Source organism: Nelumbo lutea, chromosome 3 (assembly GCF_056320005.1).
Source record: "Nelumbo lutea isolate HS-2025 chromosome 3, American lotus-T2T, whole genome shotgun sequence".
NCBI lineage: Eukaryota > Viridiplantae > Streptophyta > Magnoliopsida > Proteales > Nelumbonaceae > Nelumbo > Nelumbo lutea.
Window position 1 is genome coordinate 97511665 of NC_142686.1, and position 23718 is coordinate 97535382.

Consider the following 23718-nt stretch of genomic DNA (forward strand, 5'->3'; position numbering starts at 1 on the left):
TTAGCGGGGGTCAAAACCTGGGTATGTTGGGACAATTTGAGAATTCATCTGAGTGGGTGATCATAGCGACAGGATCAGCCCCTTTGTCGGACAAAGGTAATGATCAGAGATGCACTCTCACTGATGAAAACCAAGACTGCCGGCAACCGATTTCAATCGTTGAGATTTGTTTTGCAAAATATATTTTATATGAGATATAAAAGTATATATATTATGGTTTCGAAATGATTTGCAAAAGGTTTTAATTCCCGGGATCCATATAAGCAGAGAATGCAACACTGTTCCTTGCAGCCGAGGGAGAGGTCCTCTCTTATCGGGAAGTGTATGATCATTATGGGCTGAGAGGTTAAGTGTAAGACCATTGAGGATAATACTTGATGGGCTAATCTTGCATCTGCCCACAGTCCCTGGGTGTTACAAGGTGGTTGGGCCCAGGGACCACTTAGGGTAAGTGTTAGACCCATAGAGCCCATCTGATGGGTTTCAGGGGGTGCACTGTCCATAACAGTGTATTTGGCCAGGCCTTGTAACAAAGGCTGGGCTGAACCCATGTGACTGATGTGTAGATCAATGTTTGGGTCCCACGCCATACAAGGAAGCCCAACTGGGCAATAGTTTGGAAGGCTAAACGAATACATAACCTTAAATGGGCCTTAAGCCCATTTCGAACTGGGCTAATTTGATTAGTCACTTAAGGGGCGAATTCTGAGATGGATCAGTTGATAGGATTGGGCCCAGACCCTATCTACTTAGAGAGTCCAAGATCTAAATGAGATTTAGATCTTGAAACCTCTTAATTAGATTAGGAAATGGCTGATCTAATCTGCAGATAAGATTAGGGTTATCCCTTATCACTTAAAGGGACTTCTAATCCAAATATGATTTGGGTTAGCAACTCCTAGTGGAATTAGGAGCTGATCCCTTTAAGTCTATAAAAGGAAGAGGGGGGCGGCAGCCTTTAGACATGCAATGCAATCCACAAATCCTTGTCTTTAGAGCTGAGATTACTAGAAGAGAGAATTCTGCACCCTACAAATACTCTCTTACCGCCTCTTTCCTGCAGTCGCTGCCTCCAGCAGTTCGATCTCCAGTTCTTGGGAGAAATCAAGATTTGATCTTGATACCAATCTTTTGGAGAAAAGATTGGTGGGAGTTGTATTCACAAGCCGTCTAGTTGATTCTTGCGAAGGGTCAAGTTCTTTTGGAAGAACACTACTGATTCTGCTCCACCCTACACTGCGCCATCTTCAGTGGGTGTTGATTTTGGATCCTTCCTTGGACGTGAACACCTCCATTGGGAGATACTACTTCTCTGTATCAGGTATTATCCCTCCCTACTCCTTTTGGTTCAGATCTAGTTCAGTTTATGGTTCAAGAATGATCATTGAAAATATGATTTTCTAAATGGGGAATTCGATTCCCAGTTGAAGGGAGAGAAAAATTTTTGAAATTCGCCCCCTTATTCCGTAATCTTTGGGCATCCATGTGATGGATTTCCTATCTCTTCAGCTGAGCCCTAGTGATCGGGATGCTCCCAATAGGAGACAGGCAGTCCTAGAACCAGGTGTCCATCTAGGGGTTTGGGAAACTTTGTTAGATCGGCTGACCAAGGTGAGGCTACTTCTCTTCATACTTAGTCAATTTTTTCTTTGCTTTGTTTTTTGACTAACGATTGCTTGTTCCTTGTAGACGTCTTCCACCATCATCAGCCTACGTGATAACATGGAGGTCCTTCTTTAGAAACTATGGACCTCCCAGGAGGAGATTGACCGGCTGAAGCGTTAGCTGGCCGAGGCCCAAATCAGCCAAGAGGCATTCATAGTGGTAGCGCGTGGGGAGGATGACCACAAGAAGGAGATGGAAGTCGAGGTCTCAGCGAGGAGGGAGCAACTGAGGGCTGCCCGAGCTTCTTTGAACGAGGCCAAAGAGAAGATGAAGGAGGCTAGAGAGAAGCTTCAGGAGGCAGAGAGGAAGGCATAGGAGGCCTCGACCAAGACCGTTGAACTTTGATTCGATGTCACTTCATACTTGGAGGGCATCAAAGATATGAAGGCCCAAGTGTTGGTGCTCCAATCAAACTTTGACATTAACCTGCTAGGGGTCCAACTCAGGAACAATCTGGCGATTGAGGCAATGGGACCAACTGAGGGAGTGCAGTCGTTCGAGGGCCAAGTCGGTGATGAGCAACCTTTACAAACTAAGGTGGTCAACGAGCGCATGGACGTCAAGGCCTGTAGATGTTTCATGCAGGGCCAGGGTCTGCTCCAAGAAGTCTATTTTTTTGTCTATTCTCCCCGTACAACTTTGAGTTCTCCTTTTGTTTTCCATTTGTTTATTTTTTTAAGGGGCTCAGCCTCTCCCATCCGAGGCTGTCTTTCTGTAAAGCAATGCAAAGGAAATGATTAAATGAAAAATAGACTTAAGTATTTTTGCAAATCTTGTGCCTTCTTTTCTTTTTCTTTTTTTTTTCTTTCTTGTTGTGGCAGGAGTCGATGTCTCCCTTCGATAAGGTGCAAGTAGCAGAAAAACTCGCTCTTTTTTTTTCTTTCTTAGGATTTCAAGTTAAGGAAGTTAGGCCAAGGCCAAGCCTAGTTGTCTTGGACTCGGGGCCACTTTTCTTAGCGAGAAGGAAAGGGAAACGATTGCCTTAGCTTACCTAGCCTATTCTTCTTTCTTGTTAGGGTAATTAAGACAAGGCCAAGCTCCACCACCGAGCACTCAGGTCCCCTTTCCGTAGAGAGAAGGAAAGGGAGGTGAATGCCTTAGCCTGTTTGGCTTAGCCTTCCTTAGGGATTTAGTGAATGAACCGGCGTGCAGCCGAGGCCTAGCAAGTGGTTCCTGGCTAAGGTCATGGAGTGCCTTTACCTTAGCTAAGTAACGCTGCTTGTTTTAGTGTGTTCGTTCATCTCAGTTTGTATTAGGTAGTGGGTCGACACTGTGGCTGAGGCCCAAGAAGTTCTTTGCCTTGGCCAAAATGCGAGTAGGCAAATGACTCTTCGAGAGTCGTGTGCTTTGGATGTCATCCAATTCGAGCGTATAACCTTGGTGAAGGTTGTGTGCTATGGCTAGTTGTGTGGCCGAGGGGTCTCGGCAATCAGAAGGAGCAAGAATGTTTTACACTAAAAATTTGAGCCGAGGTTGGAGGAGCTTTGAACATCTCATTGATAAGCTTTCATAAATGAGATTACATCATTGGTAGTACATTCGGAGGTTCTTAGAGTTCCAAGTGTGAAGTATTGGTCTTCCACTCAAGTACTCCAACCGAAAGGTGCCGGGGCTGACCACCTGCTTGATTTTGTAGGGCCCTTCCCAATTAGGGCCAAGTTTTCCAATGTCAGGTTGGGCACCATGACCTTTTTGAGGATGAGGTCACCTTCTTGGAATTGTCGGTCTCTCACTCGAGAGTTATAGTATTTGGTGACCCTTTTCTAATAAGCAGCAACCCTAACTTGAGCTTGCTCTCAAACGCCTTCCAACATGTCTAGATTGTTTCTCAACTCTTCATCATTCTCAGCCTCATTGTATGCCTCGGTTTGATGTGTCAGCTGGCCGATCTTTGATGGGATAATGACCTTGGTCTTGTATGTCAAGTTGAATGGGGTCTCCCTTGTGGAAGTCCGAGGTGTTGTCTGATAGGACCAAAGGATGTTGTACAGATCATCAGCCCAAAGATCCTTGCCTCTATCCAACCTTGTCTTTAATCCCTCTAGGATGGTTCTATTGGTGACCTTGGCTAGGCTGTTGGTTTGGGGGTAGTTGACTGAGGTGTACTGCTTCTTTATTCTGAGGCTTACACACCATCCTTTGAACCTTGCATCATCAAACTATTTGCCATTATTAGTGACTAGAATGTGGGGGATGCCGAAGTGGCAAATGATGTTTTTCCAGAAGAACTTTTGGATCATTTTGGCCGTGATGGTCGCCAAGGGATCAACTTTGACCCACTTGGTGAAGTAGTCTACCGCGATGGCAAGGTAATTCCTATTCCCAATAGCTTGAGGGAATGGTCCGAGGAGGTCCATTCCCTACTTTGCAAAGGGCCATGGACTATTAAGGGCTGAGAGGGTTGTGATTGACTGATGGGAGATGTTGGAATCTCTGGTATCGGTCGCACTTCTGCACTAGGTTGGTGCCGTCCTTTTGTATGGTAAGCGAGAAATATCCTTGCCTTAGTCTTTTTGTGCTAAGACTCTTATCTCTGAGCTGGTTATTGTAGATGCCTTCATGGATTCTCAGAGCACATATTCACCCTCTTATCGACAGAGGCATCAGAGGTAGGGCAAAGTGAAAGATCTCTTGTATAGTTTTCCTTTGAGCAGAGCATAGTGGGCTGCTTGCTGTCAGACTCTCCTCGCTCCATTCTTGTCGGAGGGGAGTTGCTCGTGTTCTAGATAGGCGAGTATGGGGTCCATCCAATAGGACTCGACTTGGACTAGACAAACTTTCTTTTCTCCAATGTTGGGCCATGCAAGCTTCTCAACTTGTATAGTACAACCGAGGGTCGAGCCCGAGCTACTTACCAGTTTAGATAGGGTGCCACTCTCATGTTCTCGACTCGAGGGACTTGTTGTAGGGCGAGATGCTAGAAGTGGTTGGCTAGCTCTCAGACTTTGGCCAAGTACTTATCCATATTTGGCTCTCTGGCTTCATACTCCTCGTACTCGGCTTTGTTGTTGGAGGCAGGGAAGCTGAACCATAGTACGTATTTCACCTTGTTGTCATCCGGGGTGAGAAGTGTGAGGCCTACTCTGATTCCCTTGGCATTAGAAGATCCATCCACAAATAGTCTTCGGGTCAGCCGAGGTCCCTTATCCTCATCAGGTGCTTGGTCGAGGTCTTTATTGAAGGTGCACTCCACCAAGAAATCTGCTAGGGCTTGTGCTTTGATAGCGGGCCTCAGCTGGTAGTGCAAGTCAAACTCAGACAACTCAGTGGCCCATTTGGTCAGCTGGCCCGAGGTCTCTGGCTTGGAGATTATAGACTTGAGGGGTTGGCTGGTCAATATTGTGATGCTATGAGCCTGGAAGTAGGGCCTGAGTTTCTTGGCCAAGACCACTAATGCAAAGGCTATCTTCTCCACCTTAGGGTACCTAGTCTTGGCACTGTAGAGGACCTTACTAATATAGTAGATCATCCTCTGCACTCTTTCATCTTCTCGTACCAGAATAGAGTTGATGACCTCATCCTTGGCTGAGAGGTATAAGAGCAGGGTTTCTCCCGAAAGGGGCCTTGTAAGCAGAGGGGGCAAGGCGAGGTAGGACTTCAGTTCATTAAAGGCTTTTTGGCATTCTTTGGTCCACTAGAAGTCCTTCAACTTCTTGATGGCTCAAAAGAAGGGTATGCAACGGTGGCCGACTTCGACATGAATTGGTTGAGGGCAGCCACTCGGCCGGTGTCTCCTTGATGGATCGAGGTGGTTCTATATCAAGTATAGCCTAAATTTTCTCTAGGTTGGCCTCTATGCCCCGCTAAGTTACCACAAAGCCCAAGAACTTGCCCGAGGTGACGCCAAAGGCACACTTGCTAGGGTTCAGCTTCATGTTGTACTTCCTCAGCACCACAAAGGTCTCAACGAGGTTCGAGGTGTGCTAGTCGGCTTTCAGGCTCTTCACCACCATGTCATCCAAATAGGCCTCGATGTTCCTTCCCATCTGGTCCTTGAAGGCTTTGATTACCAGCCGCTGGTAGGTGGCTCCAGCGTTCTTCAATTCGAAGGGCATGACCTCATAGTAGTAGTTTCCATGATCGATGATGAACGGGGTCTTATCCTCATCCTTGAGGGGCATCTTGATATAACTGTATATGGAGAAGGCATCCATGAAGCTTAACAACTCATACCTTGTAGTGGCGTCGACGAGGTGGTCGATCCTCGGCAAAGGAAATTTGTCTTTGGGGTAGGCTTTGTTGAGGTCTGTAAAATTAATACATATTCGCCATTTCCCATTAGCCTTCTTAACCATGACTACATTAGACAACTATTTAGGGTAATGTACATCTTGGGTGAAGCTAACGTCAAGTGGATTGTATACCTCCTCTCTAATGGCTTTCCAAGCTCTGGTGCAAAGTTCCTATTTTTTTTCCGAACTAGCTTACGACTCGAGTCCACACTTAGCCTATGAGTAATGACTAAGGGGTCAATTCCTGGCATGTCAGCAGAAGACTAAGCAAAGTCATCGGCATTAGTTTTGAGGAAGCTTACCAATTCAGAAAAGTGCGTCTGGAGGAAGGTGGGACCTGACACACACCGTCTTCTTGGGATCAGACTCATCTAAGGGAATCGAGATGAGGTCCTTGGCAGGTTGGCCTCAGCTCACTGGTTCATCCCTGAGGTCAATCCCTTTCAACGGCAAAGCTTCTTTGTTTTTTCCTTTTAGTGCTGCCGCATAGCACTTTCTGGTTGTCTAGTGGTTCCCCTTGATGACTCCGATGCCATGCTCGGTGGGGAGCTTCATGATGAAGTGATGGGATGAAATGACCACCTTGAGTGCATGGTAGGGTGATTTTTCACAACCAAAAGTTTGGTCATCCTAGTCACCTATCGAGGCTCTATCCCTATTGTGACCAGTAGGGTGATTCTTCCTTATGGCTTGACGACGATTCTAGAGAAGTTGACTAGTGGCATGTCGATCAGTTGTAGCCAATCCAGTGTCAGCCTCATCTTCTTGAAGGTGTCGTAGAAGAGGATGTCTGCCAAAGAGCCACTGTTCAAAAGTATCCTCTTCACCATGTAGTTGGCGATGGTTATGGTCACCACCAACATGTCATAATGGGGCACTGAGACCCCCCTATAGGTTATTGTCCGAGAAGGAGATGACGTTGTTTGGCTTCGACTTCTTGGGTGTCGGGCCCTAGATGCTGAGTTGCCTAGTATACGCCTTTCGGGCCGAGGCCAATGCTCCACTCAAGATTGTACCCCCTGCGATGATGTCATTGACTCTTGTAGGGTGTGATGGGCTTGGCCCCTGGCTTGCTACTATTGTTGTGAGGACGAGGCGCCGAGGTTGCCCCCCACATACTCTTTCAAGTGACCATGGTGAATGAGGGACTCGATCTCGTTTTTGAGCTCGTAGCAGTCCTCTGTATCGTGGCCAGTGCCGTGGTGGTACTTGAAATATTTTTTAGGATTAACCCTCTTGAGGTGGTTCCATCATATGTCTCCAAAGTGAGAGCCTTGAAATGAGGTGGGAGCGGCTTCCGAGGTGATGGAGTTAGTAAAGGCATCCATCCAGGTGGGCGAGGGGTTCTGACTAGTGGAGGCATCACCTTGGCCTTCCTTCACCTATTGAATCTCGTCTTCAATGGCGCCGATCTGTGCCTGTAGGTCGCCAAGATGTTGGTCGATGGAGGCCTAGGCCTGGTCCTAGTTTCCCCTAACATGGAACGGATCAGCCTGGTTCCCTGAGTTCTTGGACGCCGACAAGTCTTGGGCTTTTTGGGCTCGATGGTCATTGAGGAGATCGTGGAGGTTTGATACTGGTGGGGGAGAGGTGTAGTGTCAGCCCCCAGCCCTCGGAGGAGGATTGTAGTGACCAAAGCACCCGCCTTCATCTCAGTGGCTCTCTGCATGGTGGTAGCGGTTGCAGTCCTGATGGTTGTCACAAGACCTAGCTGGATTATCTCCCCTTTGGCTGGGAAGGCAGGATGTCTTCGAAAGTGGCTTTTTCGCCCATCGGCTACTGCTATTGGATGTTAAGGGGCCGGCCTTTCTAGGGCTGATCGGGCATTGGACCAGTGGCGTGTGAGTGGAGCGGTCCACTATGCTGCCCTTGGCTCCCAGTGGGGCAGCCTCCTATCGGGTGCCCCATCTCGTCCAGTTTTCTGAGTTATGTTGTCCAATCTATTGAGTACTAGTTTAAATTGGTCCATGGTAACCAGGTTCTAAGGATTTTGATTATTATCTTGTTTGTTAGCCATTTTGGAAGCTTAGTTGTTCGCGTTAAGTGTTTTCTTAGGGGAAGTCTTAAGAACGTTCCCACAGATGATGCTAATTGTTGTTGCCTAGGATGGGGCCGAGGGCAACAAGGTAACTTTATTTCTAGCCGAGGCCGATGCATCCAACCTGAGAGTAAGAGGAGAGCACACTTCAGAGGCCTTAGGTGTTATCTCAGGGGCGGAAACTCCAATCATCAAGTTAGTCAAGTGTTTAAGAGGGGTCAGACTAGGCTTGAGATGAGGGCTCAGACGAAGTCACTCTGAAGCAAGTATGCAAAAGAGCAAGAGTGAGTAAGATGGTTTACCTTGAGCTAGGAGTGGTTGGAGGTTGTTAGGAGTGGATGACCAGGATCTCGTCCAACCGGTGCCACATGGCATGACCCCGGCCTTGCCATATGCACCTATATCAGATCAATTTATCATTCTCTATTGTTGTCCCATTGGTTGATAGCTACTTGGATGAACCACTATGCATAGTAGTTTTATATTCTATGTTGGTCCATTTCTAATTCTGTTAAGAAGAACCAGTAGTGGCATAACATCTACAGGTAGTATAGGGTAGCAGGGGAAAATCACAAAATCGAGGATCATCTTAGCAACCAACCAAAGGGGAGGACCTATTGATACAAAGGTTTTATCTTCCCAATATCGCTCTTGCTGAATCCAGATTTTCTCATCAACCAAACGAATGATATTCATAAGAATAAGATCAATATGCATTATTTAGTAGAAGATACAAAATAGAAGAGAGAGAGAGATTCTTGCTAAAGCATAGAGCTCGAAAAAAAATGAAAAAAAAAGAACCTAGGGCTCATTAATCTTGCAGTTTTTGAAAGCTGGCCTTTTAGTCCCACATCAGGTAGGAGTAAAGAGGTGGAAAGCATAGCTAAACTATAAAATCAAAACTGAGAGGCTTAACAAAGCATATTTTTCTCGGCCTTTTGGCTAAGATCAAGTGTAGTATCTGTTCTTATCAGTTTAATATCTGATACGTGGCCCATCCCAGTAGCTTGCTATTGGGGCTTTTATGCGTCGCCCATGCGTTGCACTACTGGACAGGGCTGGCGCACTCCTACCAGTTCTTAGTTCTCAATATTTTTTTGGGTGAGTGACTGGTCATGGCAGGATGATCAGTCCTGGTCAGAATTTTGTAACCGCACCTTACATATTCACAGGCAGGATGAGGTTTATAGAGGGGGTTATTAGTAGACTATGGGAGGCTGTCAATCAAAGTTCTGCATTGGGTTGCAGAGTACTTAACCCTATTTTTTTTAGTTGGAGGGCCATGGAAAGCCCAGTTGTTGGTGGGGTGATGCTTCTGGGCTGATTCACCGCTATACAGTACACACCCACCTTGTAATGGAGCCTTTTACTGATTACTTGCTCAAAATGTATTATTCTTTTAACATTTCTTAATCTGAAAATCCCTTCATATGATTTATTGGATGCAGGCATAGAGAAAATTCTTGTTATTTAGGTTGCTTTTCTAACTAGAAGAAGCCCCATTCAAAGTTAATACAATCATTAAAGTTCTAAACTTTTGTACTTTTAATAGTAACTAGTAATTAACCACGTTGCACATGAGAAATTTTTCTTCATATTAATTATTTGAATTTTAGATATATCATAGTTGACTCCGGAACCTTACCCACAACACACTACCCCATGCATTAGGAACATCTTCTCGTGCATAATACTACGTAGGAGTATGAGATGTTCTCCATGTGTGGCTGTGATGTTATGTGTGTAGACGTGGGTAGAGTTCTTGTAGATAGGAAATCTAGACTCATCATAGTTAATATAGAAAATGAAAGTTAACAAAAGTAACAATATGATTAAAAATAAACTTAAATGCTTGTAGTAAATGTGCATGTGCGTTGCATGTGGAAATTTTAAATTATGATAACAACTATTATTATTATATTTTTTTATTCCATTTCTGTCATAAATAAAACTAATTTTTATTTTAACAATTATTTTCATTTAATATGATGAGTATATAACATTAGAAATGTTCCCAAGTGTTTTCGACACAATTCTCTACTTTATCATTTTGTGTTCAATTTTTTTAAATATTTATTATTCAATTATGGCATCATGATTTTCTTTGAAAAGTTGGATCATTTACCCACCATCTAGATAAGAAAAGGTTTTTCTTTCGGATCAGTTTTAAGTTATATATTCCATTTTAAAGATTTATTACTTGTATGTTTTATTACATTTTAAAGATTTATTATTTAAATATTATGTCATTGATTATTCCATTTGACCCAAACCATTAACCCACCACCCAAAAAGAAAAATAGTTTGATTTGTAAGGTGATATTAAATTTTGTATTACATTTTCATCAATGATAAAATTATTTCTTATGTATAATACTTATTTTTGTTCAATAAAATGAATGAATATTATTAGACATGTACCCAATATTTTATTTTTTTTATAAATATATAATAGTAGATATATGTGCTCAAAATTTTCTCTATTTTTACTTTTTGTGGTTCTTTGTATTTTCTATTTTTACAAATTTTATTGTTTGACAATGACATCATTTCATTTGTAGGTTGATTTTAAATTTAGCATCCCATTTTCATCGTTAATAAAAATACTTCTTACATTTCATATTTAATTTTGTTTTATATAATGAATATACAATATTAGAGATATGTCCAATTCTTTTTTTTGTATTATATATTTTATTTATTTTAATTTTTATTATTTAATTATGCTATTATTCATTAACCCATTTGACCCCAAATGGTTGAATTTCTTACCCATCACTAGAAGGGAAGAAAATGATTTTGTTTTCAAATTACTTTTCAAAATGTTTGTTTTTATACTATTAAAATTAATGTTGTGTATTTAATTAATAGAATTTAATGATGCGATAGATATGTCTTAAAATAGTATTTAATGAGAGAATATACCTTAGATATGATACTCAATGAGAGAGAAAAGGAAAATAATTTTATTTCCAATTGGTTTTAAATTTTACATTCCATATCCATTATTAATAAAAACATTTCTTATTTATCATACTTTATTATTGTTTAATATGTCGAATATATGGTGTTAAAAATTCTTCATTTTTTAATTTCTCCATTTTATACATTTTATCCATTTTTGGATTTTATTATTTAATTGTGGTAACATGGATTGGTCTATTTGACCCAAAATGGTTTAATTTCTTACCTTCACCTAGATAATGCAATTTTTTTAATTTCTATATTTTTTACATTTTATCTAATTTGAATTTTATTATTTAATTGTGGCAACATTGGTTGGCCCATTTGACCCAAAATAGTTTAATTTCTTACCTCCACTAGATGAAAAATACTATTTTTAGGTAGATTTTAAAAGTATAATTTTTTTATGTTATTAGAATTATTAATTTATAATGTATGGATTTAATTAATAGAATTTAATAATGAGAAAAAATGCCTTAAATATATGATTGAATGAAGGTGAATGCAAATTAATATCTTAAATATTGGATTTTGTGAGAGGGAATTGAATGCAGAGAATATCTTAAAATGACCTATTTTCAACTCGTTTAATATCAATAACCATTTACCCTATTTGTCTTCATTTTTATCAATAAATTTAAATATAGAGGGGCAAATTTTGTTCTCAGAAAATTTCAGAAATATTCTTGAGGCTATTCGTGCTTTTTAAAATAGTATACATATTGATCTGTGGAATTGGGAAAGACCAAAAATCACAAAAAAAAAAAAAAAAACTATGGATGGTTTGTCAAACCCATTGATCCATCAACTACTAATGTAAAAAATGGTTATTTATTATTTATTGATAAATTAGAAAATAAATAGATCATAGACTAAAATAATTATTTTACTAATTAGAATTTATGAAATGCATATGATATGTTATATGTCTTAGAAATTCTGATGGATCTGGTGTTTGTTTAATTATGTATATGTAAATTATTAATTCACAAATTAATTTATAATAAATAAGTAAATAACAACGTAGCACACTCATTATTTGCAGAAATACAAATTATTATTTACGAAATTGACTTTATTACATTAGTAACTATTAAGAAGACAAACCCATTGAATTAATTTTTTTTGGTAGCTTACAAAATTAAAAAAAGAACAGATGTAGAAAAATCGATTAAGTAATTAAAATACAATAAAGTCTTTTTTCAATAAAGAAATACAATAGTTGCCTTTTGATTTGTGTCTTGAGCATTTTAATTTATGGATCTTATACATTTTCATGGGTCTAATATATCTTCAGATTAATTTGATATACGATGGTTGTTATGTTATTAGTGAAGTTATTATATGTAATCTACATTGTCCTTAGATTCCCATTGTGATTGATTGTAATATATTTTTATATAAACTATTAAAATATGCATTTATAACCTTTTGTTTTAGAACATGCGAGTTTTTGTCTAAATCATCTGTTAGGTGGCACTCATCTTATGTGGCCATGACCATATAACACATGGAAAATTAAGGGACCTTGGACCACAAATATGGGCAGTTGGACCTTAAAGACCCAAAGAAAAGGTTTGTCACAGGAGAATAGGGTACTGGAGTATGAGATTGGGTTAGATATAAAGCAATCAGTTTGAGCAGTTGTTGCTTATTGTCCCACATCAGCTAAGTATAGGAAGGAATAAGAGAGATGGAGGTGTATAAATAGGGATATAGAAGAAGAGGGAAGCATACTTACCTGGACGGGGTCAATGGGTGATCAAATAGGCTCATGGCCTAGGTTGGCGACCTCCATTGCACTTGGGAGGGGTGCCCGCTTAACATCTTCCCAAGTGGAAAAGTGTACGTCATAATTTGTGGTAGTGGGGGTATGCGTTCGCGCTATCCCTACCCAATTCTTTAATTCTCAAATTTTGTTTCATTCAATTTACAGTTTGACAATTTATTAATTCGAGTGTTTTCTTACTTCATGGTTTGCAGAATTGTAATTTGATGTGATGACAATCTGTACACCAATTAGAATGAGCTGCAATATTTCCAGAGTGTCTCCTTTGGTTAAGAATGGCCTGAAGGTTTAAGGTTCAGTTCTGTGTTTCTGAACCGTATATTGCTTTATGGTTCGGTTTTTGAAGATTTCTGGTGTTTATGTTTGAAAGCTTTTCATTGTTTTTTTCTGTTTTCTGTTAGAAATTTCATTCGAGCATGGATGGGAATGAGATTAGGCTGCATTTGGCATTCCATATTTTAAGGACTTATCTCCTTTTTACAGTTAAAAATTCAATGGGGCATTTTAAGTGAAAAAAAAGAGATAAATCCTTAAAATAAGTAATGCCAAATGCAGCCTTAAAGGAGAAGGGAAATAGTTGGATGAAGTAAAAACCTATTTAAGCTGATCTACAGTTCAACTTTTGGATACAAAATTCTGTTATGAAAATCTTAAGCAGAGCCTCCTACAGCCTTCCCCTTCTTCCTTTGGCTCTTGTGCATATAAAACTCTAGCTCATTGCCCTCTAACAACTTGACCATTTGACCAGATTGAGAATTGAGATGCAATTGAAATCAACGATCGACCATTGCCGAACTGCTCTTCCAGTATCAAGGAAACACCACCTTGCCAGACAAAGCCTAAATCAAAGAAATACTGAAATAGAATAATAGCTTAGAGAAGCGTGGGGATTTCTCAAACAACCAGTCAGACTAAATTTGTCTCCACTCTGGTTTCATACGGAAACAAACAAATAAGAATGTCACAAAATTGCTTCAAAAGTGTGTGGCAATGATCTGTAATCATCTCATTCTGTTACGCATCTGTATAGAACTCAGATCTGTTTATGGAGAGAGAGAAAGAGAGAGAGAGAGAGAGAGGAACAATGTTCTGTAATCATCTCATTCTGTTACGCATCTGTATAGAACTCAGATCTGTTTATGGAGAGAGAGAAAGAGAGCGAGAGAGAGAGAGAGAGAGGAACAATGATCTGTAATCATCTCATTCTGTTAAACATCTGTATAGAACTCAGATTTGTTATAGAGAGAGAGAGAGAGAGAGAGAGAGAGAGGAACAATGATCTGTAATCATCTCATTCTGTTACACATCTGTATAGAACTCAGATCTGTTATAGAGAGAAAGAGAGAGAGAAAGAGAGAGAGGAACAAATTCAATAGTGCTACTGTGATAAAAAGAATGTAATCTTTGTTAAGTGTCATATAGATATGTAGTTTAGAGCTGGAAAGTGACAGTCACACAAGTTATTTGTTTCTAATGGATTTATTTTAGAACTGAAGGAAAGGGTAAAGATAGATCAATTTATCACTCTCTAGTGTTTTCAAGATAATTCTGTTAAGTAGAACCAATTTGAAGACTTAAAATAGAAATATTGTTTACAAGTTTTGTTCTAACACTGAACTCTCATCACGGGTAGCGTTTATGTGGCAATCCCAAATGTATCACATAGTCCTTATTATGCATCTTAGTTTCAGTCCTCGTTCTGATCAATCTTTATCCAAGTATTAAGCTTTGCATTGGATGATTTAATGCAACAAATTGATGAACAAAAAATACCATGAATCTTGAACACATATGCAGCAGATAAGCTTTGTCGGTTGAAATAACTTGGAATTAGAGAATAAAAATAAGAGTTTATTAAGTGAAAAGAGAGTGGAGAAGACTGAGTTCTTTACATGAAACCCAGCACAGGAATATCATGTACAAGTTGTATTAGAGTAGAATAGGAAAATCAGAGATCATCTTGATACAAAGACTTCACCTTTCCAATATTCCTCTCAGCTTTTCTCATCATGGAAATGAATGATGTTCCCAAATGAACTTGAAGTGTTGTTTGCACTTGTTGCAACACCCAGCTAGCTAAAGAACCTTGAGAGAGAGAGAGAGAGAGAGAGAGAGAGAGGATCTTATTGTTTTAGTAGAGGAGTATCTCATGATAGTCTTCCATAGAATAATGAGATGAAGCATTCTCAAGTGGTAGAGTGCCATTCTAATACTAGACAATCAAGTTGATCAATCGAGGATATGCTGCAAATTAATTGCACTTGTTTGATCACATACTAAACAATCAAAACTTTTACAACAATGGCATCTCATAATGCAATTCATTTTCTCCACCCATGGAACAAAAGAAACTGGAGCAAATGCAAAACATTAACTCTTTTTAGTGTTTTTTTCTAGATTTAGAACTCGATTTCTTTAAACTAATAAGATAAAAATTGTACATCCTTTATAATATAATCCACAACTTGGGTACTCCCCATTTTCTAAGTTACCATCAAAGCAAGGCTTTATTGCTTCATTATGAGCTAAGGCATTCCACGATCGATTCATATGCAACACTTCCCAATAGTCCATTTTACTTGAATTAAAACAGAACATGATCCATAAGAGACTCTGGTCAAACCAAAAGGTTGAACTAGATTTTGAGTTGATCTTTTCCATGCTGTTGCATCAAAAAATATCAGAAATTTTTTGAGCCTGAACTCAATTGCCAGCTGGAGACCTTCCACCATTGCCCACAGTTCTGAATCTGAACTGCAATGATCTTTGCATTTTTTTCCTCTGGTTGCAAATGCCAACTCAAGTAAACACAGTTAAGCAGCACCAAATGCGAACTCAAGTATTGCCATCTGCACCAGACTGCAGAAGACAAAAAGAAACTATTATTGTACTCTGGAAACCTCATTCCCATGAAATATATTGTTCTCGAGAAGGGATTATTGGATGGATTGGTTAACCAGCAATGTCTATTGGAAACTGAAATCTGGAGTAGTCCCACATGGTATAAGAAGAGAAAGGTGGTAAGGAGAGTTGAACTATGAAACCCAAATTGCAAGGCTAAACAAAGCATACCTTTCTCGGCCTTTTGGCTAAGATCAAGTGTAGTATCTGTTCTTATCAGCCTTCATAATATTAAATTAATTTTTCTTGGGGGAAGGTTCACCTTAGTAGCTTGCTACTAGGGCCTTCAAGCGTTGCTCATGCGTTGCACTACTGCATGTGCCTGGGGCACCCCCTACCAATTCTCAATGCTCAATTTTTTTTTTCTCTAGTTATTGGGAGGCCCACAAAATGGTTTGAGGTTTGGGCGATTGATCCGATTCGTGTGTCTTGTGCCAACTGCAAAGTGTGTTAGACGAAATGTCCAAAATAAACCTATGTCCCAAATAGGCTCCAAGAGATTCTCCACCCTTACCAATAATATAATGTTTAAATTTTATAATTTGCTGTGACTGAACCTGAAACTAAAAACTTGTCTTATGCTGCCATAAGAGTTAAAATTTTAGGTTTTTGGGATTATAGCAATATCTATTGTAGTTAAGTATCTTCGTGTTCTCAAGGGATTTAAGGTTTTCACATTGAATTTTGGTGTTTATTGAGGAGTATATGAAGATTGCCGGTGTCTATGTTACAAAGAAAGATTTTTAAAACTGGACTGGACATGGAACTACTCTAGGGACTGGTTCTCGAGTTAAACGGTCCAATCATCCAATTTGAAGGGATGGCCCTTTTCAACTTAAAAAATAAAAATAAATAAAAATAGTCAAAAATTATTGTTCGGGTTGACAGTTCTATTGCCTGTGTCAGCAGATCGTTGACCAAATCAATGGATTTTAGTCAAAAAATGGTTTTAGGGTGAAATTGAACCAGTTACTTGACAAGTTCTCGATTTTTCTGGTCTGATTCTCTGGTCCATTCCGATTTTCAAAACCATATTAGAAATCTTCCTGGTAATTTTGTTAACTTAACGAGCATGGTCCATTCCGATTTTTCTGGTCTTCAAGTCATGTATTTGATTTTCCTTGTTATTAGTAAAGGTATAAGAAACTTGCCTCAATGGGCAAGAACTGGATTATTCCATTAATCTTCTCTATTGACATTCTAGCGAAAAACCTTTAATTCTAGTTCAAGGATGCAAATGGGTTAGATTTAATCCAATTCTGATTCGACATCCTAGATAGAAACCTTTAATTCTAGACTAGGGCTGTAAATAGATTAGATTTAATCCAATTCTAATTCGAATCTAATTTGTTTAAATCAGATTCAAATACCTTTAGCCCATTATTGGGTCAAAAAAGTTTGAGAGTTTTGGGTGTTAGGCTTCCATTATATTAGTTGTGTGTAATATGCATTTTGAGTTGGAACTGTCCTTATAAAGGCACAAACCAGATTCTAGGATTTCTTCCACACACTAACCGAGTGTGAGGGTTTTACAACTCTTGTAAGTACAACTAAGAGATAATGATAAAGATAAAGAGATAAACCAGTAAATTGAAATTAGAATTCTAGAGAACCCCAAATACGAGAGTCTATAAAAAAGTGAAAAGTGTAACGTGTTTTAATACTGTTGGATTTTAATTTCATAAGAGATTAAATCCAATGGGTTTGATTGGTCAATTACATGAGAAATTGCACCAGTACACTTGTTTGGAAAATTAGTTTTTCTCTTATAAAACTCAGTTTTGAACTTGTCCCACATTGGAAAATTATAAACTTTGGTTTTAGTATTTTAATAAGAGTTGATTTATACTCCTTAGAAATAGTAGAGAAGAGTATGGAGGTTTGATATCGTGCACTGCGCGTGCACACTTGTGTGCAGTGCAATGAGGCACTTTAGAGGCACACTTTACTCGCACCCGCATGGCTCACGAAAGGCAACTTCGGTTTTGGTGCGATGCTGACCATTGATCATCGTTGATGAGATCAATAGTCACGATTCGATCGGGTGTGATCAAGAGGCACTATTCAACCTTTTAAACAGTCACAATGTTCAATGTGCCTTCTTTGAACCAACATTTACCTTTTCTTTATACCTCTTCATAAACTATTTAAGGAGCATGAATCAGACTTCAAAAACACACATTTTCGAAATCTACTTTCTCTCTCTCTCTCTCTCAGTCTGGTCTACTACAGTCTCACAGAAGGTTTCTTCGGAGATTCTTCAACTTTGCTGGTTGTAAATTCTCACCCAAGGATCTATTGTATCTTGGGAACAGATTTGCTTATAACCCAACAGCAAACTCAGTGAAATTGAGTAGGGGCAAATAACATTCTAAAAACAGTATCTTCAAACGCACCTCAGAGCTTCTCCTCCAAAGTTATAGTGATCCTATTTCCCAACAAATACCCCGCCCCTCAAGGTAGATAGGGGAAGGCAATGTTCAGCTTGAAAGCGTATTGAAAGGTGATGCTTAGCAACTTGATCCCATACAAAGTGCACATCAAGCTCAATATGTTTGGACCATGCATGAAAAGGGTGGATTGACACTAAGGTAATATTATCACACCATAAAGTGGGGATCGAGGATGAGGAGAATCCAAGGTTTAGATGTAGTGCAAGAAACACTCCTATATTCAGCCTCAAGTGCTGGATCTAAAAACAGTTGGTTGTTTCTTGGAAGACTGAGAAATGAGATTATCGCCAAGAAACACAAATCCTTGAGACTTTCTGTCATCGGGTAACTAGCCCAGTCAGCATCCCTAAAGGAAATGGGTCTAAAAACAACCATAGTGAATGGTTGATTTGAGATAGCGAAGTATATGCTTTACAGTCATCCAATGATCAGTGGTGGGTGCTCTCATAAATTAACATACTTTACTAACTATGAACGCAATGTCAGTCCACGTAAAGGAAAGGTATTGCAGTGCTCCAACTTTGGACCTGAGTTCAGTTAGGTCAGGTAATGGGTCTAAAAAGAGTGCAAGAAGATAACATGGGGGTGGCAGCAGGCTTGACATCTTGAAGATGAAGCTCGTGAAGTAGATCAGTTATGTATCATTGTTGAATTAGAAACATACTAATAGGAAGTTGAATGGCCTCAACGCCTAGAAAGTAGTGAAGATCTCCCATGTCGTTAATAGCAAAGGATAGAGCCATTTGATGAAGTAGCGAAGAATCTGACCCGGTAAGTATTATACCATCGATGTAAATCAACATGAAAGTACATGAAGATGAGTGACGTCGAATAAAAAGAGATTAATTAGACTTGCAACACAAAACCAAAATCCAAAACAAATGCATGAAGCTTATCATACCAGGCCCGTGGGGCCTGTTTCAAGCCATAAAGCGTCTTTTTGAGCAAGCACGCATGGTTGGGGTGAGAAGAATTAATGAACCTAAGTGGCTGTCTCAAGTGAATTGTTTCAGTCAAATCACCATACAAGAGTACGATTTTGAATATCCAATTGTGCAATGGAGAGAATTACTCTAATTGTAACAGGCTTAATAGCAATATTCAAAGTCTCAGTGTAATCAATGGCGGCCCATTGGGTGAAACCTTGTGCCACAAGCCTAGCTTTATAGTGGGCTATACTACCATCAGGGTGGCATTTTAAAGGAAATACCCATCTGCAACCCACTATATTGGTGTTAGGTTGAGGGGGAACAAGCTGCCATGTCCTAGTGTAGGAGGGCTCTATATTCCTCCATTTGCAGATCGCCATTGAGGATCAACAAGTACTTTGGAAGTCCTAGTAGGTTCAGATATAACTTCTGGATGGTGATACTTGATAGCTGAAAAGAGTTGCTTAGGTTTAAAAATGCCACTTTTGGCATGTGTGACCATGGGGTGGGTGTTGGTGTTTGTGGGTTGAATGGGTTGAATGGGTAAAGATGAGGAGGGAGCTATAGGTGTGGGTGATACATTAGGTGAGGATGCAGGATGCATCAAATGGTTGCTTACTTGTGGATAGATGCCCAGTTATAGGATGTAAGGTATTGCAAGGAGAAGAGGTGGAGTCCGGTAAATGATCTGAAGTAGGTATACCTGGTTCAGGTGGTTGTGTAGGGAGCGATTGCAATAGTGGTGGAAGCCCAGTGGGAGTAGAGGTGGTAGAAGATGTGGTTGTCTGAACAGGCCCAATTGACTGATGAGCAAAAGGAAATGTCAATTCATCAAAAACTACATGTCTTGAGATGAGTGTGCACCCAGTAGCCAAGTGGAAACATTTGTACCCATGATGTCGTGGGTTGTAGCCCATAAAGATGCAAGACACAGATGTGAAGTCAAATTTGTGTGCATTGTATGGTCTTATAAAAGGATAGCATGCCCAACCAAATACTTTGAGAGAGAGAAATTCTGGTTTGCAATGAAATAGTAGTTCCCACGGTGATTTGTAAACCAAAGTAGGGTTGGGCAAATCACAAATGATTGTAGAGAAAGATAGCTGTCTCAAAAGCATCCCACGGATATTTCTTGGGCATAGAAGCATGAGCGAGAAGTGTAAGGCCCATATCCACTATACAACGTCGATGACACTCCACAATTCCATTTTGTTCAGAAGTGTGTGGGAAGGAGGTACGATGTATAATGCCATGGAGATCTAGAAATTCTTCAAGGGCCACAAATTCACCACCATCATCGGTTTGGACAACCTTAATTGAATGACTCAACAAATTTTTAGCCATGGATTTAAAAGAAATAAAGGCATTCAGCACATTTGATTTGATAAATAATGGACAAATCCAGGTGAACTTACTATACCCGTGATTTTTGCATTTTCAAATTTGGCAAGACCCATATGAGCGTTGATCATTGTTGTTAATGTGATGAGGTGAAGACCTGTATTCACCTAATTGCCTCTGATAGACATCCTGTTTGGGTTGGTGATAACTATCCTTGTGGGCATGGATTTGTTCCATTAACGAACCCAAGTAAACCGCTTTGTTTGAGAGAAGTTTGACAATTACTAGATGCCCCAGATTCAAATTTGAAATTCTAGGGAGTTAAGGTTGTACACTTTGTGTTGAGGTTTTAAGACGAGTTGTTGCTAGTTGACATTGTAGTGTATGCGAGATCGTTGTGGGCTCTGATACCATAAAAGGCACAAACTAGATTCTAGGATTTCCTCTGTACACTAACCGAGTGTGAGGATCTCTTTTTATATATAAGAGTTTGAAAGTTTTACAACTCTTGTAAGTACAACTAAGAGATAACAATTAGAAGATAATGATAAGAATAGAGAGATAAACATGTAAATTGAAATTAGAATTCTAGAGAACCCCAAATATGAGAATCCATACAAAGTGGAAGTGTGACGTGTCCTAATAGTCCTAAGGCTTGTAGTATAACCCCAATCTAGAAATCTTTTGTGGGGTTTGCATGGATTTTAAAGGGTGAATCTTTCTATAGTCAGTTTGACCCTCCTATTGTAGATTTGAAAATTAGAGATTTAATTGATAACAACTCTGGCCAATAGAATAAGAGAAATGTGGGCTAACTTAATACTAGATGATGTTTTGAAAGCGAGAAGAGAAGAATAGTAATTCATTTGCTTCAATCATCGTTTTCAAAACTGGACCAGACCGGACGGTTGGATCAGAAAAATCGGTGGTGACAGGTTCCGTTTTACCCCAGAACTGTCATTTTAGCCAAAAATCATTGATTTGATTAACAAACCACTAATCTTGACGGTCGAACTGATCGAACTGTCTTATGGTTTTTGGCCATTTTTTTTTATTTTTTAATTTTTTTTCAGAATCGGCCATCTATTCGGTTCGAACAATCAGACCATTCAACCCAGAAGTGCCACTAAATGTCTAAACATATTCATGCATGCATGCTAAAAAATAATAAAATGAAGCTACAAAAAAGATGTTGGTTAATATATAATGGTAAATGGACCTGTATCAATAAATATTAATTTCATCATGCCCTTTAAATCAAATGCATATTATATATTTAATTAAAAATCAAATAATTATGAAATTTAACCAAATAAACCATTTTCATATAAAACAAATTTATCGTAAAATGTTTATATATACAACTGTCACTTTCAAAACATAGATCCATAATGAATAGTACAAAAACCAACAAAAAATATAAAAACAAAATCATTTCCCTCTATGATGTCTAAAAGTCTTCATCAAAATCCAAAGTATACATCTTCAATACCCTCCATGTTAACAATTTCCTGAAAAAACGAATGCATATTGTTAATAAAAACTAGATATAATATTATATCTTTGGATCTAATAATAGATGACTTAGAGATAGATAGATAAATAGAGAGAGATCTTACATAACAGATATTAAAAACTAAAAACCAAACACAGCCTAAGACATCATCAATCACAGTAAAAACTATAAACCTTTCAAACTAGGACTAACATGACATCCTAGATTTGGTAAAGATCCTGCAAAAATATATTTAAATCCAAACAAATTTGCAAAGATATTAAAATCTTTATGATCTTCATGAGGCACATAACAACTTGAGCAACATTAGTCCTATTGGCTGGGCTAGCTAAAAGTGGGCTTACAGAAGCTTAAATGTTGGGCCTATCAGTTGATCCAACCTCAGGCCCATCCTAAGGCCGGCCTAGCTGCAGACCCATGTAGGCAGTCCATAGATGGCTGCATTGCAAAATACTGATGGGTGCCAATATCAGACAATGCGTGAAATATCATTTAGAGGAAATATTATTTTAATGTTGATAATCGAAAGATAATAAATGGTAGTTACCATTTAGACCTTAATTTTGGGTGCATCTTGATAACAAATCACACTTGAACCTAGTTAAGAATATAGGTTTTCCAAGATCAAACATATGCTATTGTAAAATCCTTCAATATTGCCATGGCAAGAAAGAGGTGGTGAAGGGGACAGAACTTGACCTCATGGTTTTCCAAGACTATTGTAAAATCCTTCAATCATTGAAGGGCATATAGATGCTAAAAGCATGGACAGAAAGCCTAGTCATGGAGCATTATAAGTGTGCTTTTGGATTGCCTTACAGCTCATATGGGTACTTAAGAGCCCAATTATGCATATGCTTAACATGCATTGGAGTAGGAATATTATTAGAACCTACACTTTGTTTGCTTTTTTTCGCTTGTAATGTGGAACTATTTGGAAAAGACAGAATCTCCTAGCTCCTTAAATAGTGTTTGGCCTCCCTTTAGCTTTGGTAGCTCTTGCTTGAAAAGGCCTTGTAGTACTATGTCATTTTCATTATTTAACAAAACATTATTGAAATGAACAGATATCAAAGAAGAAAGGTAGCTTCTTCATATGCTTTATGTGGTTTGAATACTAAGTTCAGCCATCAATGTCATATCAGCTTAAGGGTTCAGAATTCAAATTCATCCTTGGACCCAAAACAAAAACAAAAACAGAGAATTTAAATTCATCAATCCCCTACCCACCCAATTGGTTGCAGTATTTTCTTATATATTAAACTAGGTAAAGTCATTCATCCTAGGTAATGAATTAATTAACTCAGTTGTAAAATGAATATCCAAAGACTTTTTCCTTTTTTTTTTTTTGGTTTTCATTTAACAATTAAAAGAAAATTGGTTGTTTAACTCAAACATATGAGGAAGAAGGTCTAAGATCATGAGCACCATGAAAAAAGATAACAGAAGTTGGAAAAGAAACAAGAAAAAAAAAATGACTTCTATGACTAGGTGTGAGCAGGGAGCATTAGCAATGTTGGATATATTTTGAAAATATGGGAATTAACAAATCATCAAACAATATTTGAACAATTGAATGGTCCCTACAACAGAGCCAGTGGCAATTGATAATGATTCTGACTATTGTAAAATCCTGGCAGTTCAGGATCTATAATCTTTCTGGGCAAGATAATGTCCTCTTCTTCTTCTTCTTTTTAGGTCATTGCAAGGCATGTAGAAGTGCAATCAATTCTCAAGAATCCCAACACAGCATGATCAGACGATACTATTAATCAGCTCTCCGAATCATCCATCATTGAGACTCTCTAGTTCTGACAAGTGTTGGGGCTGATTTTCTTTTTTTTTTTAATCTATTCCTTTGCCTAGGGCAGATGTGTGATGGGTGGAACC

General features: G+C 38.9%; 1 long non-coding RNA gene, 1 other non-coding gene and 2 pseudogenes across 2 annotated transcripts; all 4 read left to right on the forward strand.

The window, feature by feature from the left end:
* The first annotated feature begins 8856 nt into the window (after positions 1-8856).
* LOC148867064 (U2 spliceosomal RNA) lies at positions 8857-9007 on the forward strand (annotated as a pseudogene).
* A 3625-nt stretch (positions 9008-12632) lies between these two features.
* Positions 12633-12793, forward strand: LOC148867065 (U1 spliceosomal RNA). Its single transcript, XR_016111225.1, has one exon. It is a non-coding gene; the product is annotated as a U1 spliceosomal RNA (small nuclear RNA).
* LOC148867066 (uncharacterized) lies at positions 12643-13288 on the forward strand. Its single transcript, XR_016109412.1, has 2 exons — positions 12643-12744; positions 12883-13288. It is a non-coding gene; the product is annotated as an uncharacterized LOC148867066 (long non-coding RNA).
* Positions 13289-15756: 2468 nt separating this feature from the next.
* Positions 15757-15925, forward strand: LOC148867067 (U2 spliceosomal RNA; annotated as a pseudogene).
* The last annotated feature ends 7793 nt before the right edge of the window (positions 15926-23718 follow it).